Source organism: Lichenostomus cassidix, chromosome 7 (genome assembly GCF_008360975.1).
Source record: "Lichenostomus cassidix isolate B80296 chromosome 7, HeHo_3.0, whole genome shotgun sequence".
In the NCBI taxonomy this organism is placed as follows: Eukaryota; Metazoa; Chordata; class Aves; order Passeriformes; family Meliphagidae; genus Lichenostomus; species Lichenostomus cassidix.
The window spans coordinates 33253034-33273475 of NC_139488.1; the positions used below are offsets into that span (position 1 = coordinate 33253034).

At 39.6% G+C, this 20442-nt stretch overlaps 1 protein-coding gene and 1 long non-coding RNA gene across 2 annotated transcripts in view; one reads left to right on the forward strand and one right to left on the reverse strand.

Annotated features, from left to right (window-relative positions):
* Window positions 1-20442, reverse strand: part of LRP1B (LDL receptor related protein 1B) — a 613981-nt gene that overhangs the window by 297337 nt on the left and 296202 nt on the right. The window lies entirely within an intron of this gene.
* On the forward strand, window positions 12127-18906 carry LOC146434929 (uncharacterized). Its single transcript, XR_014853543.1, has 3 exons — window positions 12127-12313; window positions 18097-18186; window positions 18281-18906. It is a non-coding gene; the product is annotated as an uncharacterized LOC146434929 (long non-coding RNA).

Genomic DNA, 20442 nt, shown 5'->3' on the forward strand with positions numbered 1-20442 from the left:
CTGTGGGACCACATCCCCTCAAGGCAAGTTACCACCAAATGGTTCCATCATCTGAAGCTTTGCAAATGCCAGAGTTTTCATGAATTTAATCAGATTTTTTTTCTCTGTGGATGTGCCAGTGGCATTTCAGAGCGATGAGGAGACAGCAACTCCCATCTCCTGCAGCAGCTCTTTCACAGTCCTTCCACACTTCCCTCCCCAGACACAGAAGGACAAATCCAGCAGCATTCAGTGGTTAAACTTCAAGTTCACAAGTTGCTTATTTCTTCTGTGTAGTGTTAGTGGTTGTTGTACATGCATTTCTTTTAATGTGAGAAAGAAAACTGGTTCTGTGGATGGCAAGAAAAAGTTGCTGGTTTGCTACTGCAGTTTTGGTGTTAATTTGCCTTTTCAGTGCTAACATGTTTCCCTTTTCTAACTGATCCATTTTCAGAAACAACAGGAATCACCAGATAAAAACCCCACAGTTTAAGAGAATACAGTAGAGCACAAGAGGAATCTGCATTGGGCAAACATCCACAGAGGGTTGTTTTCTTCTTTCCACAATTAACCTCATTGTGGCACAGCATGGCTTTTGTATTTGTAATAGTACAACTTAGAGTAATACTTAAAATATCTGGAGAAAATCCTTCATTTCTGTCCCCCACAAAGCCATCCTCTATTGACCTGGTACAAAGTGATGCCATTCCTTAGCCCTTCTCTGCACCACACAGGTAACTCCAGATCTCTGGCACACCATATGGTGTGGCTGCACCCTGTGGAAGCAGCAGGTTCAGCTTTAATGAGATGAATGTTTGAATTTACATAAATTCATCCATACATATTTAACACACTGCTCCAGAACTCCTTCCCAAGCCTTCCTGTCTCATGCAAAGTCAGCCTTACACTTTGCCTGGTGTAGCCTGCAACATCCAAGGAATCCTAAACCAGAACACAACCCAGAAAATCATCTGTATCCTCACAGTCACATCCAGTTCCAAGTGATGTCCTTTAAGTGGCTGATGAATGGACATTATTATAAAGATGTCTACAAGACAAGTCTATCAGAGGATCCTGAATAAAATAAAGACTTCAAATACCATTAAAGTTAATGAATTAGGTCAAGTCAGGTAATTTATCACCTGTCTGAACTGGAATCCAATCTGCAGCATCCTTTAAAAAAAGACACATTCAAATGAGGTAGTGTTCTCAGGGAAGTTCATAGTGAAGATAATCATAATTTAAATGAGAAAATGCCTGCACGGTTTTTTGCAAAGTCTGACAAGGGATTGTGTGCAAAAGCAGCATGGTAAGCAAAAGCAGATTTCCACAAATTAATTTGACCTTGATGAAAGGCACATATTTTTATCAATCAGACTTAACAAATATTGACTTTAGGCATTAACCGAAGACATACATAAACATCCAGGTTGTTGAAACAGTTGTCAAGTTCGTTTTCCTTCTGAAATCACAGTTTGCTGATGAAGATCAAACTGAACTTAACCTCTTAAAAAAACCTGTGGTGCCTCATGAAGCAAGAGTCGGATGGATTGGTCTTCCCTGCCTATCAACTGCTAAAAAAAGATGTGTCACACAGGCAGAGTGGAACCTGGAGCCAGAGTGCTGACTAGGATCCACACAGAAATGGAACTTGGTGGGACTGTAGGCACACTGGGCATTGTGCCATGGCCAATCCTCCTAGAGCAGCACCAGCTGGAGGCTGGGAGGGCACTCTGCCTGGGAGTCCCCTTCACCAGGGAGGTTTTATTCCATGGGAAGGCAGTTGCTTCAAGGAGCATCTTGTGGCTCACCAAGCAAAGGACTTGCCTAAGAAAAGACTAACGCACAGTCACTGTTGAGTGTTCAAAAATCTGAAAGATAAAGGAAACATTTTAATGGTACTTCGTATTCTTCACTCTTAGCAGAGGAGGGAGGGGAGGAGAGCAGCTCGAGTACAATGGTGCTGCCTTCTTTCAAGTCACTCTAACAGTATTTGAATAAAAAAATCAACTCTCACCCTGAGAGAAACAAGATTCCCAACACATCTCCTGGGTGGGGTGTGCCTTGCTGAGCAGCTACAAGGTCTGTAGCTCCAAGCTTGGGCTGGGTATTCCTGCAGGAAACTCCCTGCTTGAGAGCACCAGCAGCTCCTCTGAGCCCAAAACCCTCTCTAGGCTGTCAGATTCCCTGAGAGGAGGCAAGAGCAGGAACCACAGCTGCAGCCAAGCATTTGCAAACATTGGGTAAGGTGAGCGCGAGACTGGATTTGAGTACAAAAAGGCTTTTTCTGTACCACAGCATTCAGGCATCTATTTTGTGTCACATGCAGCCTTCACCAGAGAAACACCTTGAGGCATTTCACGGCTATGTTGACATTTCAATTATGCTGCATTTAAATAGATTTCGTTGTGCTGAGTCTTATGTCTTGCTAAAACACTTCCCCTTTCTAAATATAGAGTTATAGAGTTATTTACTAAGGTAAATTCTGACAGGGAATGTACCAAGGAAGCAGCAAAGCAGAAAGTCACAGTATTTGCCTCCCCTTTTTAAAAATTCTTTCTGTCTCCATTTTTCATCTGCTCCATGGCTGGAGGCTGTGCACAGAGAGCACTGCAAAAACAGAAGCAGAGCTCCATAAGGAATCCTCAGAATGGATTTCACGTGAGGAATGGCAAAGGAAGGTTTCTTTTCTCCTGGAACTGGCTGTAAAATGAGCTGGAGATCAGCCTACCTGCTGGAGTGGCCAGAAAGGGTCTAGGCCAACATAAGAAATCCGTGAACAGCCTGGGAATGAATGCTGCAAGGAACTCAGGGAGCCACTCAACCAAGTACGCCAATGCCTTTTCCTCAAATATTCTTGAAGCTTATAGGAAGCAATAGAAGCAAAGAACTGGCAGATCAAAATTGCCTCCATAATTTAGCAGCCTGTCTGTAATGACTGACTTCTCCACAAGGCATGGGAACGTCAAAGGCTCTGCTAGCAGAGTTTGCAGAGCTCCCTTGAACGGCTTGTGCGCAGCAAGCCCTCAGCAACCCGCGGCTTCCCGAAACACGCAGCAGCTTCACACTCTTTGAAGAAAGAAGAAAAACTAAGAGTCAGTTAAGTTTTAGAACTGTCTCCTCTTCCACCTATTCCTGGCTAAGGAAAGTGACAGTTGGTTAATTCCAGACTATCTAGGTATAAGGTTCTTTTTTTCCTTCCTAGCACAGGCTGTGCCTCTCTGCTGCTTTAGCTCTTCTGCAAGTGACAAATGTTACAGAGCCTGAGTATTTCCCTACATGTATATATAAGATTTCTACTAACTGCTGTTTATCCAGAGAAAGTAATGGCTTTGAATCCTGATGGAAATTATAGCATGATACAGGCCAAGTTTTTACTGAATCCGGTTTTATGAGAAAGAATAAAACAAGTGTGCAGAGCTCTTCAGCAAGTTATACTGCTCCCTTTTTTAATACGCCCAGAAATATCTGAGGCAGTGTGAAGGTGATCTCTGGAGGATATATCCAATACCCACTGTTACCCTCACAATCCCATGCTGAAACATCATTGCCAAAAATAGCCTCCTAAAGGTGACACTTCTATAAAAGATGTCACAACTTGCAGCAAGAGCCTCAGGAGTATATAAGCCATCTTTACAGTGCTACTGAACGTGCATTCCATGCATTTTCCTTTTCCTATTTGACCTTCCTTTTCCTAATCTATAGGACATTTTTAGGTTTGGAGGTTATTTTTCATACATGCAGTTATGTGTGGGGCTTGCTTGAAAAACTTCATTATTACATAAATGTGAATATATCTACAGAACAGTGGGTTTGAGCTAAAAAAGGAATCTGGAAGCCAAAGAGCAAGTGACCACTTTGTACATTTACAAGGCAAAGCAAGCAGATATTCCAACCAAAACCCCATAATTTAATAAAAGAAGCAAAAATACAACCATTCCCCTCAGCTTCATATGGAACAGGTAATGAACAGACGTTAGCACAGGTACTTTTGCAAAGGTTTTCATCTGTGAGTTCATTTTTAGAGGTCAACAAACAACATGTAAAACGATTTACACACATGGCTTTGGGTGATCAGTGCAGAAATGCTTTCCACCTTTCCCCAAACCATTCATGCACTGAGTGAAACAGAGCAGACAGTGAAAGAAGACTTGAAGAAATCCTTTGGAAAATCACCTGGAGGCTGGCTGTGCTCAGCCCAGGCTGGGTAGTTCTGCACAGGCAATTCCCATCTCTAACCTGCTCAGACAGAGCAGCTCCTGACAGCCCCAAATCTGCCCAAAACACACAGCAGGGACAACTCCCAGCCTCCTGACACCTCCTCCTGGCCCAGCACAGACACATCAGCAGAGCAGTGAGCTGGTTTGAAGCCACATTTGGCACATTTTTGAAGCATCAACACCATCATATTATTTTTTTTGCAGCATCTCCCAAAAACTGGCTTTTCACTACAGTGACCTTTCATTTCCTCACTGACTTGTCCTTCTCAGCACAGCTGAAGCTCCAGAACTGATTCAGATTTTGAGGAATAATAATCTGTCCACCAGTAAAATCCTACGGAATATTTATATAGAAAATGCTTATTATTATTCAGGTGACATAAAAGCTGTTGTGGGACCTAGAAGTGATGCTAATTTTGGGTCATATTTCCAACTGCAGTGAGCAGCTTCTTTTATTTTATATTTTATTTCACTTTCTCTTGCTCTGCTTGTCACTGCAGTAGGTGATTCAGGTACAGGATGCAGATGAGCTGCAGGATATTAGCTACTGCTATAAGAAATATTTCCACAGTTTTACTACAATGCTTCAGACTCATTTTGCATGCACAACCATTACAATAAAACATGAAGGGAAAAACAACCCTGAATGGTTAAATTAATAAAAAAGGAATAGTGTAAATTAAGTAGTATCAGAATATCCCACCTCCTACCCTTTTTGCAGGGAGGGAAATACAATTTTTTAATAGCTTTTACAAATAAGGAAAATTAACATCTTTTTAAAAAAGCTTGAGGAAAATAGTCAAGGAACAGAAATTCTAGCTTTCCTTCAAACACAAGTTTCTTCATTAACAAAACAAAACTATGATCTTAGTGGAAGTCCTTCTCCCCAGTCATAGTTGTTGGGTTTTTGTTTTTTCTATTGAGATAATGGAAACATTTATTAAAAACAAACAAAGTAACAGACAACTTAAACCAAACAAAACAAAAACTCCACATAACCTCGCAGGTTTTTTGTTTTACATTGATTTAAGTAAGGGCAGATAATAGTGGCTACCTTGGGGGGGAAGAAATCTCAGCCTAAGACTGAAGAAGGATTTACACACATTCTCTTGATTCTGATGTTAAAAATGATTAAATTTAAATATGATCAAGTTCTTTGTTTCTGACATGGCTGGTTTGCAAACAAAATGTACAGATTGTTCTGAGGAGATCCAAGCATTGCAGTGACAAAGGGAAAAAACATCCTCCTGATTGTGCAAGTGGATATATCCTGATACTCTGCTGAAATGCTATGGTATTGAAATTATGTCTGTTCAACCTAAAGTCAGACTGCCAAAATTCATATGGCAATCCTGGGGATGTGATGTTATTAGTTATTTTCTGTCCCAAATGAATACAGGAGAAGTCCACCACATCCTCTTCACCAGGTTACTAAAGGACACACATGGTTTGGGCTCCACAACTTGTTAGTGAAAAGCCACACATTCCTACAGTGCTTTTCTCTTAGTGGAGCAATTCTTGTCTTTAATAAGCATAGCAAATCTCATTATGGCCACACAGGCATGGAAATAGATTGTAAAGAGTTACATCTGCTTTACTACTCCATGTACAACTCCCAATACATCTACATTACATTGCAAATACCACCTGTGACTGCACTATTCTGATCCACCCAGTTGTAAGGAAGGAGAACTTGGTTGACTTCTGGGTTTCATCCTAAAATATTTAAAGAAATTGCTAATCATCATTGCAATTTTGGCTCCCAGGAATAAGGACAAAATGAAAAGGAAAGTCGAGTTCCTTGTAAGAATGAGGTACAGTGTCAAGCAGAGATGTACCAATATTCAGGCTTCACCTTTTAAAAGCAAACTCAGGTCTTTATTTCAATATAAATGAGAACAAAACTGGGATTATGCTTGGATGAAAGGACTGCTAACAAGACTCCCAATTAAAATTGTAGCAGCAAAATGCAGCAATGTGTCAACCAGTAAGAAATCCAATTGTTCTCCAGCCCCTGGCTTCCTACTAGGCTTAGCTATGAGAAAAATACAACTATATCCAAAACTATTTCCGAAAATTCGTATGGAGAACTTCTAAGGGACCCGTATCACTTTTCCCAACTTTTTACAATGTGTAATGTTCTCTGAAGTGCCTTTATTAGTGCATCCAGGGTTTTAATAAATTGAGAGACCATCCAAGATCAGAGATTTACTTTCTTTCAAGCAGCACCTCCAAAAACCCTTCCAACATTCAGAAGTTCAAACCAAAAACTGACTATCACAGTGTGCTTTTCCTGACCTGAATATTTCAAATTCGGTTTTCTAATGAAAAACTCCCATCAAACACCTTTTTTTTTTTTTTTTTTAATTGACAATGGCACTCTCCTCGGAACAAAGAGAACGACACCTCGAGAATAAGAAATGTGCATCTGCAACCCCTCCATATTTTACTGGTGACAAAAGTTCTCTGACTTCATGCTTCCTCCATACAAAAAAAACCCGACAGGGAAAGCTGTGCCATTAAAATCATAGGAGAATCAAGAGTGCACTAAGAGCCCATTATTGCTGCTAATGAGGCTGATACCGCTGCGTCGAGTTGCTCTTTGGCGGCTGCTGCTCCACAATTGAGGCAGCCTGGTGGACTCAGATGCGATTGTCAAACCCCCAGAAGGAGCTCAGGGAGGTCACAGGTCTGTGCAGCATCAGACACGTGGGGAATGCCGGGAGGAGAAAGATTGTTTGGAAAATAGGGAGTATGCAAATGCCTTGGCTTTATCTCAGCAAAGTGTCTGGCAGAGGCAAGCTCTGCTGTTAAACCCCAGGATCGCTCCTGTGCTCCACCCAGGGCTCTGCATTCTATTCCAACCTCCTCAGGCAGTGCCATGGAGCAGGAGGATGACTTACAGGAGCTTTCAGAGCAAAGAGTCACCACTCCCCATGCCCACCGTGAGATATGGCACAGGCACATCCACATCCACCCACCCTGTGCAGCTCCCAGCCCGGCGTGAAACCAGTTTAAAATACGACAATCATAACTTCCCGTTTTCAGATGGCACCGTTTGTTACAGGATGGGTTTCTGCCTCGTGGTTTATCTTCTGCAGATGAGAAATTTATAGCTGCTCTTGAAAACGTTGCTGAGAAATTCTAGGAAGGTACTCCCAACTTGCAGGGTGAAGCAGCAGCTGTAAATCCCTGCTGGTGACACAAACACCCTGTGCTCGGTGGGGACAGCAGAGCTCCCACCAGCTGCAGATGACTGACTGTTCTCATAAACTGCACACACAAAGTAAATTAACCAACAGAGCCATAAGCATGTGGGGAAAGCTGCACTGAACTCAATATTCTTGTTTTCAGTGGAAGAAGAAGAACCTGTGTCAGGCAGGTCAATGAAGGAATATGATGGATTATTGGACCATACTTACTATAAAAATATTGCTATTTATACCCAAAAAATGATGCAAAACTGGAGAAAATAATCCATAAATGTCAAAGTCTATATTAAAGGTACTCATGTCTCCCAGAATTCCAGAAATCACTTCACCTTTGGTTTTATTTTCCACAATTAATGGACATATATACGTTGATATGCAAGTATTTATTAGCCAAACTTACAATTTAATTCCATATTTAAAGGAATTATGTTCAGATTAAATTACGTAGTTTCATTCTCTGAAGATAGAGACAGCAAATATAAAAGGTGGGTATTGATAAAAATCTGTGGAAAAGCAACTGAAAACTGGGAAAAAACAACTAGTAGAACACCAAAAAGCCCAAGTTAAGAGACCTGGTAAGATGACAATTACAGCTGAAAAATAAAAAAGCTAATGTATTTCCCTGATCTCCCATCTCTTGCAAGAATTACTATATCCCTAGATACAATCTCTTTTTTTCTTCCTTTAATGAAACGACATTCAAAAGCTCTTCAAGAAGAACAACTGGCAGCAGCTGCAATATTCTTTAGATTTTTAAAAAGAGATGAGATGACCTGATTGAAAAATGCTGGTCACTAACAATAGCTTTGTCCCTTTTTCCTCCTTTTTTTTTTTCCTCCCCCCACTTTTTTTTTCCCCAAAGGAGAAAAGTGCTCCCTGACTGAGAACAGAGTGGGCACAAAGTGTGTTCTCCTAATCACTCCGAGGTAACAGGTCCCAGCTGAGCTCTACCAGGCAACCAGCCTTCTATTTTCTTTCAAAGAAAGGGAGGTAAGCCTCATTTAGAGAATTTAGAAGTTGGATGATTTTTTTATTCCCCCTTGTGAATAGAAATGGCTGCAAAATAGGCTGGCTAAATGCTGCAGGAGCTCTTCAGAGCCATATTGGGTTTATTTTGTAAGAAAAGAAGAATTTTGGTGCTTCCTCTGCAGGAAACAAACACCTGTGGACATGCAGGGGCTCTTCTGAAACAGGCCAGCACTCCTAATTCTACAGCAAGTAGTCATAAAACTAAATTTTGATCTGTTAAAAGTTGTTTCTAATGAACTATCAAAATATTTCAGAGCAGCTGAGAGATATAGTTCTATCCCTGTTTCAAATATTATAGTTGGCAAGGAAAAGGAAAAAAAAAAAAGATAATTTGGGCTGGTTTCCCTTGACCCTGACAAGGAATGGCACACAACACAGAGCCTGGGGTTAATTTGGATTTCATAATTTAATGACTGGAGCCTGTCAGTCAGAGAGGAAATGTGTTAATAAAATCAACTCAGGTGCAAGAGAGGGATTAGGACTCCTGGCTCTGTGTGGGACTGCAGTGGCCAAAGGTTATCGTTCAGAATATTAAAACTAAAAGATGCTGATAAAACAGCTTAGCATGTTGAGTAGCTGCAGCACAAACACAATAATCATTTCCAGCCTGAGTACAGAATCAATACAGAGAATTACTTGCAAATGCCTCCCAGGGTGTTCTCAATGTCACCAGGGAAGGTCTCTACTGAATCCCAGAGCCATCATCCCAGCATCTCTCCCACTGACTTCCCTCAATGACACTTTTTTCTGTATCTGAAAACTGTTTGACATCCTCCTCTTTTTCCCCTGCTCATCTTCATCTGCTCAGTTCTGTCCTCTCCATCCCATAGCTTAAACACAAGGGGAACCAGCAGAATTGCTTAGTTCTTTGGCTGCTTCACAAAAAAATAAACAAAGGAAAAAAAAAAAGAAAGACAAGTTTTGTCCAGAAGACTTTCAATCGTCTGTAAGTCTTTTATTTCTGGATCTCTGTGGCTACCATATCTTCTCAGCCTTTAAAGAATTTCTTGTATGCATTTTAATAATTTTTTTTTAAATGAACACGCTGCACTTCACAAATCTGCAGCTCAGTGTTCTGTGCATCCCAAAGCAAAGCACCGAGAGCCAACAAGTCAAGCAAATAAGAACTGTAATTAAAGAATTAATCTACTTTTACTTTTGATTTGAACTAAACTAAAGCAAAATTAATGTGGTAAAAAATTCCACAGTAATTGTTGCATGAGCAAATTCCACTTAAGGAAGTTAAAGAAAGAAGAAGATGAGATATTAAAACAGAATGAGTAATTGAGTGGAAAACACCAATGGATATCTACAAAAAGAAAAGGAAATGGAGATGGTTAGAGTACCTGGGCAGGGATAATGTGCAGACACTTGTCACTGACATCTTACACTTTGGTAGCAGAACTACTGTAATCTATATTTCATTCTGGAGGAAAAAATAAAATAAAACCCCTCACCTTTTCCATGCTATGCTGCAATATTTCACTGCCAACTCCAAACTGTTTGCAACAACTTATCCCTTATGTACAGAGGTAAAAAAAAAAAAAAAGAAGATTAAACAAAAACTCCATGTATATCAGGTAGAATGATAAAAAAATAATATTTTTAAAAATTAGTTATAAGCTCTGGTAAAAATCTTTAAGACTCCTGAAGAACTTTAAGTAAGTATCTTCATATAATTCTATCTTTTAGCTTTTTATAGATTTTTGCTCCCCTACATCTGAATCATGCTGCAAACAACACCTGTGCAGTAAAGAAAGTCAGGAAAATGCTCAACAGAAATCCAATGTGAAGAACTACAGCAGCTGCAGAAATAATATAAGTTCTGATGGTTAAGTTTCAATATCCTTTTAAAATATGAAGAGTAAGTTCACTTGCTTGAACATCATTTATTGACCTGTAAGATCACATTCTAAGAGCTATTGAATACCACAGGACAGTAATTATTGTTGAAGATCCAACAGTGATCCTGGGATAGGAGGAAAGCTAGGGAAAGAGAGAAATTGCTTTCTCTGGGAAGATCTAGTACACAATTTGAGTTCTAGAGTGAAAACTACTGTTTTGGTGACTCATCAGGCCAATCCCATGCAAAACTATTGTTAAAACAAAGTTTATTGTTGGTACAAATCTGCTTTTCTACACCTCTATACAACTGAGTTTCTAATTCAGAGGTATTAAAAGTACAATTTCACAGCCAGCAGCTTCCCTCTGTTAAGAAGTGTGCAAGATCCTGAACTTTTACTGTCACAGAGAATTTGAAAGCTCTGCATGGTACAGACTCAGGAGTCAAGGCAGACAGCCTGGATTTTCCAAAACAGCTACCATTTCAATGTTATTTTAGGAAGTTAACATTAGGATTGAAATGGTTTTGTTTTTTGGGTTTTTTTTTTCTCTCACAGAACACCCTCTCCTTCATGGCTGGAATGGAAAAATGACATCCACCATCCATGAGCAAGTGGCAGCTGGAATATTGTTAAAATGCTAAAAAAGGGAAGTTGGACAAGCCTATGGAAAATGCATGGATGTAGGAAGCTGAGATAGAGATGGATTAAGAGTAGGATGAAAAGAGATTTAGAGGATAAAAAGGACAACTTGAACAGTCAGAGAAAGCTGCAGCTGGCAAAGGATGCAGTTTGCACACACACATGCACTGTCTGTGTACCCTAAGGTGTGCTAATACCTGCCCTGAAATATGCTTTAAAACACTACTAAATACTTCAAAAGGTTGAACTCGATGGTCTTAGAAGTCTTTTCCAACCTTAGTGATTCTATGATTCTATATCACATCCTGTTAAGCTCTTTTAACTCTATAATATTTTGCTTATCTTTTTCCTTGTGGTAAAATACTTTCCCAGCTGGTGTCACTAGAATAATTATATTGTACTAAGACAACTGTCCTTTGTTATGAGCTGATATTTTGGTGTGAGTTTCAATAATTATTCTGGTCACACAGTTGAGGTCCTTGCAGTAAGGTGTCAGGTACTGTGGTGATTTATGCAAGAACCTCACCAGCACAAAATACATTTTCCTATATAGGAATATTATAACTCATTACCTGCATTTCTCTGAATTTTAGTTTCTCTTTGGGCGATGAACACTTTGAAAAAAAATTAATTCTGTGGAGTAAATATTTTAAAATGTGTAATGTGTGCTTCCCTGTGGCCACTCAACATAGATATAAGCTTATTATACAAATTATTATTTTTTTGCCAGGGACTCAGGGCAGAATTCCCTTTAACTGTAATTTATCCATTTTCTTGTTGATGCATGAATAACTCAATTCCTCTAATGCAGAAAATATAGTTGAAATTCACCTCTATAAAAAAAAGCAGCAGGTATTTCTTCTTGACTGTATTGAATGCAGGTAGGGGGCAGATTTAATATGTAATCAGAATCTTCTTTTACAGACTTGGATTTTATAACAGACTCCCTTTTTTAAGTTGGTACTCTGATGGGGCATATTGGATCTACCAAAAACTGAAGTATGAAGTGTTAATTAACAGAGGTGATGCTAATGAAATATAAATATTCTAGCAGCTTAATGATAAAGAGAATGACTTTCAGATAATTTCTGGCTCATGCCTGACAGTAAATTAAATTGTGCTATACTTTAAAATTGCCCTTTTGCTTGCCTAGATGTCTGATAGCAGCTTAATTAGTAGCTTACATCCAGGGAGAAAACAGAATTTCTTATCCTTTTCTTACTTACATTTTTTGAAATGTTACTTGCATGAAAAGTTCCTCTCTAGTTTGGTGTTTGCAGCCTGGAAACTCAGAAGTTTGGCCCAAGCTCCACATGGTTGGGACTGAAGATGAATGAATAAAAGAGGAAGAAGGACAACCAGAAGAAAAACTAGCAGCAAAGGAACCAAGGTGCACATTTTCCCTCTCCTTTCTTCCCATTCACACAAAAACCTGGTCTGACATTCAAAGAAATCATTGCAACAAAGCCAAGGCTCCTCGTTACTTCTGAGGAATGAGTCTGTCTACATTTCAGACAAATGAGCGAATCTAAGCCATTGCAGTTTCATTTCAAAAGGACTAAAGACACTCTTTAGAAAGGTCTTCTATTGTACCTGAAAAGTCCCCAAACCTTCCTAAAAAATATAAAAAATTATATATAATCTTGTTTTCTTCTCTGGTCCATAAGAAGCGGTGAAAAGTGAAACCATTTCAGCAAGTTCACTTTTCCAACCACGACAATTTATACCCATATTTTACAATCTAAGGGAATTTTTTAATATATACTGTTAATGACTATTTAATTTTCAAAGGGAAATGGTGAAAGCTCATCAAACTTATACTCCTGGGAGCAATCCAGAACTAAAACTGGGATGATCAGAAGATACAACATAAGTATTTCATCTCTAATTTCTTAGATTAATTGATAAATATCTCTATGAGTTGATCACAGTAATTCTTAAGAGTGCTTTATAAATAAGAAATAGACTGTTCAGCTGCATATTGCCCATAGTATTCCAGTAAAAAAAAATTTCTACCCTTAGACTGAAACCCAAAAATTTAGAGTTATGCTTAATAGTAATTACTGGGAAACTACAGGATTTCATCCTTCTTATTCAAAAATGGTCGCTATCACTTTGAGTGAAAAAAATATTTACCTCTGTACTGGTTCCAGTAGATTATTGAATGAAAAAAAAAAAAGAATATTTTATAATTTTCAAGTTTTAATTGAATATTCATTTTGCATTTTGTCCAACTCTTTGGCAGATATACTAAATCAAAATTCCTGCTGGAGTTCTACTGAGTGTGCTTAATTGATAACACCAGCTAATTAAATTTACAACTTCTATGCATATTAATTCTCCATTTTTATTTTGGCACTCTGAAATTCCATCAAGCTCCTATTAATAAAGGATGCAAACATGGCTATGTAGCCATTTCTGTTGCTTAGTATACATGTGGAGTTTCAAAGCACAGAACATAGAACTTGTAATAAAATGTACATTTTTGAACTCAGTGGAATATAAAAGACAACCTCAAAAAGATAGACTTTCCTGAACCTGTAGCAATTGATGCTGTGGTTTACTTGGGAAAAACAGTTATTTGAATTTTTTAAGATCAAGAGACATATTATCATACATTAAAAGCCTTAGAGATATGTTTTAATGTGCAATATCCTCCTTACAGTTCTCTTCCCCTGCAAAAAAATGTAATGCAAAGTTTCCACTGGCAGTGAATGAAGGATGCTCTCTAGATTGACCCACCTAAAACCAAAACATTTGGGGAATTTGCCCCCAGAAGTTCTTCCCCATGTGATTTTTGATCTAACTTTGTATATGATGAGATTCAGAAAAAACTTCCCAATCTGTGGGTTTGTCCTTAGAATGCATTCACAGGTGGCAGAATTATTTTTTCCTTATTGATCCGAGGCTTCTTACTCACAGAAGAATTCAATGAAGAGAACCACATCTGTATGGCTATAATTGTCACAATCACTCTCATTCTGCAGCCACAGCTCTGATTGCACAAGTTTCCATTGGATAAAAATAAAACTTTTTTTTTTTTTTCTTTCAAAAGCTCATGCTTAGTTCCTACCAGCATCATCTCACATCATCTTAAGGGAAGCAAAATTACAAAGAGCAGAAGGGACAAGTGAACTGCTGGGTTCAGAGCAGTAGCTGGACTCCCTCCCACTGGTGCTATTTATTTGGCCACCCACCAGAATAGTCCAAATATGGAATTCTATTACACAAGTGGCTGGAATATTTGAAAGCAGTTGAGGGGGAAAAAAAAAAAAAAAAAAGTTGTAGGGTGAGTGGGAAATTCAATTTCCCTTAGAATATTTTGCTCTTTGATTTATCTTCCTATTTCAAAAGGTATTTCCTGTGCATTAAAAAAAAAAAAAAAGTAAATACTACAGCACCCCAAAGCAAAGAGATGTTTTCAAAACTGATTTAGACCACTTAATTCAATAAAGTACTTTATCTGAAGTCAGAGAAAAGTGACTTTGACAACAAATAATAAAACTTGGATCTTTCAGAATGTTGTGCTAATAAGACTTGAATTTGATGGATGAATTTCGCTGACCTCACCAGAAACCTTTTACATTATGGAGATGTCATCAACAGCACTCAGCAAATGTGCTTGTTGAAGAGAGAAATGAATGTGGATGCATTGGCTCTTATTGGCACATCAGTGCTTTGTTAGATTTCACTTTTATTTCTGAAATCCTGGGACAATTCAGGTCACTGATAATAACCAGCAGTCATCCCCAGAGGGTTTCTCACAGTGTAACCCCAGTGAACTCACTCTGCTGTCTATTATCCACTCCAGATGTGTGCCACTAAATAAACAGAGATTTACAGCCTTTGGGAGGAGTTATTAAGCCAAAAATAAAAACAAATAAATTGCGTATTTTTCCACATGATAAACTATAGCTAATTGCAGAAAGAGTTTCATTACGATTCTCAAAGAATGTGGCAAAATGTATGACTGTTTGTCCAAACAGTTGTTTCCTTTCTTGGGAAGGATGAGATCCACCCTGAGTCAACCCCTGAATTAGGCAGCAGTGATAAGTTCTAGTAGAGATCCTTCTGAAGAATGCTAAAATTCACTCCTTCTCAAGGGAAACCAAGTAAGGACATGGAAAACAGACAAGGAGGAGAAGGAGGAGGAGGAAGATTTTCCCTCAGGCTCACAGTGAGCTGCTTCCAGCTCCTCTGGGACTTCCCACAAATCCTCCCTGAAGGATGACACCAGTGCAGAGCACAAGGCTTGACCTCCCTCATCCAACTCACCTGCCAGGCTGAGCACTCTCAAGTTTTAACACACAAACTCTGACCAAGGCTGGGGATCCTTCAGCTGTGATGAAGTGTAGGAAAACATTTAGTGTGGATCTCTTCTGTGCCTGGTTATAATTACTGATCACATTACTAGGAGCTAATGGATAACAAATATCATGGCCATGCTGTGGCCATGGAGGAAAAAGCATAAAATTTCTCAAAATGGATGGAAGAAGTTCACAAAATTAGGCAGAAAAAAGGAGATCCAGATGCAACACTGTGGGAGATGCTTATCTTCCCAAAACAAAGGGCACACACTCCTTGTCTCCCCACGCGCCCTTTCTCTAATATTTTCCCCAAACAATGATTCCTGGCTCCTGGCAGAGATAGGATCCTTGGCCAGATGGACCTTTGCAAAGAAGTTATTTTGGGGTCAGAATTAAAAGGAAAAGTTTCTCCCATTACTTTCTAATCCTCCTTACATTTACCTTTCTCGGTTACAGTACATAAAGCTATTGAATTAGCCAATAAAGGCCAAGTATTAAAGCTATTATTTCTGCACTTCTGAAGTTACACTTGAGAATAGAAGGCTTGGAAGAAGTTCTGCTTGATCCTTAGGGGGAGAAAAGGCTTATTTATAAAAAGTAACAGATGTAGCTAGATGAAAAGAAGCCAACCATACCACTTCAAAAAAAAAAAAAAAAAGAAAAGAAAAAAGAGAGTAATCCTTCACTCAGCAAAAAATGGATACTTGCAATCTCTGAAGATGCTATTAAAATGCTTCTGAAATATTCAATTTTAAAAAATGCTTTTGCTCATAAGAAGGTTGAATTATTTGGGAAAAAAAAATCCTAAAGTCACTGAATCATTTTGGCAGGATTTTTCAGAGACTCATGAATGTGGATGGCTTCTGTAGTTTTATCAATAAATGTGTCTTTGTCTCATTATCCTATTCTAATTCTTATATGCATTAAATGAGCTTCGAATGCCTCAGTTTATATTCGAAAATGTTTATTCTGCACCAGATAATTTGCACTAGCAGGCCAAGGTAGTTCATACAATTCCCTGTTGTGCCTTTCCAATGTAAGCCCAAGAAGAACTGAGGCAGAATTCAAACACTGGGGAAGACAAGACAATGACATGTGGGTGACAAATGGTTGTCCCTCCTGCTCCCTGGGCAAGTTTACAGCCTGGTTTGGAAATACATTTCTTTTTTCACAGGGCTGTACAACTACCATGGCATGGCAGCACATTTTCTAACAAGAGCCTTGTGGCTTATAAACCTTAACATATGAGGTTATTTTAATTCCTTCATCTAAAAGCAATTCTCCCAGGTGGCTTCTAAAGACCGAGATAACTTATATTTGTGTGACAGAGAAGCAGAGAGGAAGCACAATATTTTATTGATGATTTGAAAAAGTCATCAGCGAGCTGCAATTTGTATCCTAACGAACGAGAACTGTGTTGTTACCACCCCTTAAAATAACTTATCAACCAGCCAAAATTATCCTAACTTTGGGCTCTTAAATTCCACCACACATCCATACTAAGTGGAGCTCAATGGGCCTAATCTAACACTATTTTTGCTGACAATTTGGTGAGCAATACAGAATTAATTCACAGCAGTATCACCACAGACTGTGCTGGAGGAAATTCATGGTGCTGAGGATTAAAACCGAATGACAATGATTACCATAGGTATAGGGTTAGGACTTGCAAACTGCTTTTTATATTTATCTCCTTACAGGAATAATTAAGCTTGTTCTTGGAAAGACTCAATAAAAGCCAGAAAGGACATAATCAATACAAAAATAGCTGTGGGTTGACATTAGTAGGAACATAACAGCTATGCCACTTGATTTTTAATAAACAAAGCATGTTGTGTAGCAATGGAAGAAATAAAGAAAATTGAACAGCACGACCAAGGGGCTGAGAAAAAAGCCTCTTCCATTGTTATTCCAGGATGCTCAACTGCAGCAAATGCTACTTATACTCCACTCAGTGAAAGTAAAAATCCATTTCCCTACATTTAACACCAATATGCCCTTCAGAACTTGGGGTTTGATTCTTTTTTTTGTTTTGTTTTTTCTGGTAGTGAAACAGAAGAACATTTAGGACGCTTGAAATACAGAAGTAATGTCACTGTAAGTCTCCAGTTTCCCACTCAGTTTTTGGTCCTGTGTGAGCACTAATGATAATTCTCTTCAAAATTTAAGAAACAACCAAAACCTCAGAGCTGAAGCCATCACCACTCTGAGTCTTTTTGATCAGAAGGCTCCAAAGGATATTATTAGCACAAGCTTTACATGTTTTTGTACAACAATTATGCAGAATTTAGCATTTTTCTTCTGCATATTTACAATTTAGAATTGATCTAGGTGCTGGAGGCTATTTTCCTCTCATACAAATAACAAGTACAGTATCAACAGCTACACCCAAGGGAATAATACCTTCAGTAGGGAAGCCAAGGCCCATCCATTTTCTCTAAGAGCTGAATGGGAATGACTACTCAAAATAATAGGTTTTAAAATGTTTTCTGAGATAAAGCAGCAGTACTCCAGATTTTTTTTTGCTTTTTTTTTTTTTTCGTCGTTGTGATTCTGTTAGGAAACAGGTAGGCAGCAATAATTCAGGACGTAATTCCATTTACACACAGATCTGAATGTAGACTTGAGACTCCTTTGTGTAATGCAGGGCTCTGGAATTGTCACACTCAGTGTATCTCGCCAAAACCTTGTATTATAGATTGCAAATGCAGAGCAGTTGTTAAGTTTCCCATCCCTGGGGAAAGTGCAGGCGCTGCAGATTTGGAGAGCTCTGTCTGCAGGCAAGAGGGAGTCAGCCAGAAGCTCTGTGCATCAGCTTTTCTCCTGGCCAAGGAAAAACTGACCTTGTTCCTGTCCTTCTTAGCAGGTTTGAGAGACAGGAAGAAACTGCATGAGAAACAGCAGCAAAGGAGAAGTGAATATCTCACCCCTCGGGGCTGCAGCGCAAATAAGCTCTGTAAGACTGTAAATATATGCATGTCTACCTTTCTCTATGCTTTTTTTCCCCGTATTTTTTCCTATTCACCTTCCTCTCCTGCCTTTCCTAGCAGGCAGGCTGTTCCTGTCTGTCACCTCGCCATGGGACCAGGTGGCACTGACACCTAGGAGAAAGCAGCAGCAGCAGCAGCACTGATAAAGGAGGCAGGAGCCACAGGGATGATTCTGAGTAGTGCTGGAAGGAGGAGCAGCAAAACAAGTGGCACCCAGCTCATCATGAAACTAAACAGCACCCTGGGAATACAGGGGCTGGTTTAAAAATAAGCTGTCAATGGGCAGAAAGCCTGGGCAGACTTCAATCTGCCTCTCTGCTCTGGCTGTGCTGTTCAGCTGGGCAAACTCCTGTGGGACTAAGCTGATGCATATTCATATACACATCTCAGTGCCCAGAGGTGTATGATGAGGTTATGCAATAAATCTTGCACTGATCTCGTCTGGGTGTTAGTAAAGTCAGCTTTGACTGCACCAACATGTTCAGCTCACACTCCTGTTCCCAAGTCCTGCAGAGATTCTCTTGTCCTCTCTAATAACACCTCTCACAGCCAATGTTGTGTGTCTCCTGAGCTCCAAAATCAGAAGGCATATAGAAAAATATGCAAGGGAAATGCTGGGGATTTGACATGATAATCTTTTCATGGCAAAGCCATTGGAGATTCATTTTTGTTCATGTATAATTCAGAGTGGGAATTCAACCTGAAAGGAACACATTGTGTGTGCAGTTAGGCACTCACAATGATGAAGAATTTAGGAATAACCTTAAAAACCAGAAGAGCATTGCTCTTCAGAACAAAGCTACACTTCTCAAGTGTGTTTTTCCACTTGAACAGACAGTTTACAGTTCTTGAAGCTGTTGGATTATTTCAACCAAGCCATAGGCTGGGAGTTTCAAAAATTTGGGCAGATCAAGAGCTTGCCATGTGAGAAACTTACATTCTGCCTCCATTGACAGGAAAGCTGTAAAAAAACCTCTTTCCCTGGATTGTCCCAGTGAGTTTGGCAAGTGGCTGCCCACTGGGGTGAGGGGTGGGGAACAAGGGAGGCAGTCAGGAGTCAGGGAGTTGGAGGGCAGGGATGGGGAAAGGCAGACTGTGGAGGGAAGGAAGGCAGCAGACTCAGACCTGGAAGGAATTTCTGAGTTATCTTAGGAAGGGGAAAGGTACACTCATGGTTTTACAGCAACTTGGCTTTTCTGAGGGATGGATGAAGATGCAAGATACTATCCCTTTTTTTAATATAATTTATGATCATGAAACAATTCTTTTTTTTCTTTTTTCCTCCTGGCTCTTGCTCATTAAGGATCTTTTCACTTTCTGACTCACTCCTTCCTTGGTCTTTGCTCTGTTTCCAGTTGAAAGTTGAATTCTAGCTGAATCTTTCATCCCCCCTTTCCAGGAAGCTGCTGCATTCTTGCCTGGGAGAACAGCAGCATCTCTTCTGGCCAACTCCTGCCTTTAATCCTTCCACCCCTCCTACAGTGCCTTGATTCACATCTTACATTCCTCTCTCTGGTTTCAGAGCTCTAGCCCCACATTCTCCTTCAGTTCCTATCCCAGGTGTTTTCCTATCTTGTGCAAAGACCAGACATATAATTTCCCTGCCTCTTCCACTCTGTCTTGTTCTTATTTCTGTCCTCTGCTCTGCAGCATGAAAGGCAGAGTGCCCCTGCTCTCTCTGTGTAACAGCAGTTTACAGCCACCTCCAGGACTTTGCCTGCCATCAAACTTCTTCAATGGCCTGCAGCCCTTTTTCAACTGATTTTACAAACGTCTTGAGGTGTTAAAGTGAATACAATTCCCTTCAGCCTGAATGGCTTAGAATCAGATATTTCTCCTCCATACCAAAAGGCAAATGTGTATTTGATGTCCCTGACAGCTGCCTTTGTTCAGGGATCTATATGTCTGTTGTGGCATGATAAAAAACCTGAGAAGCAGTAAAAATATTACCCGTGTTTCAGCTGACAGCACATATATCTCAGTATTAACCAGGAAAATACAAAGAATATCAGCTTGTTTTATGAACAGGCTCTGCTGCAATTGTAGTAATAGAGCTGGTGCTATTAAGGAGTGACAGTTTGTTGTGTTTGCATTACAACTGTCAGGTTCCAGGCTTGTTCAGACCTCACTCGATTGCCTCTGCAACGATGAGCATGAGAAGCAGAGCGGAAAGATTAACTGCAAATCAAACTGGAGGAGCTGCACAGGTGAGGCAGAGTTTG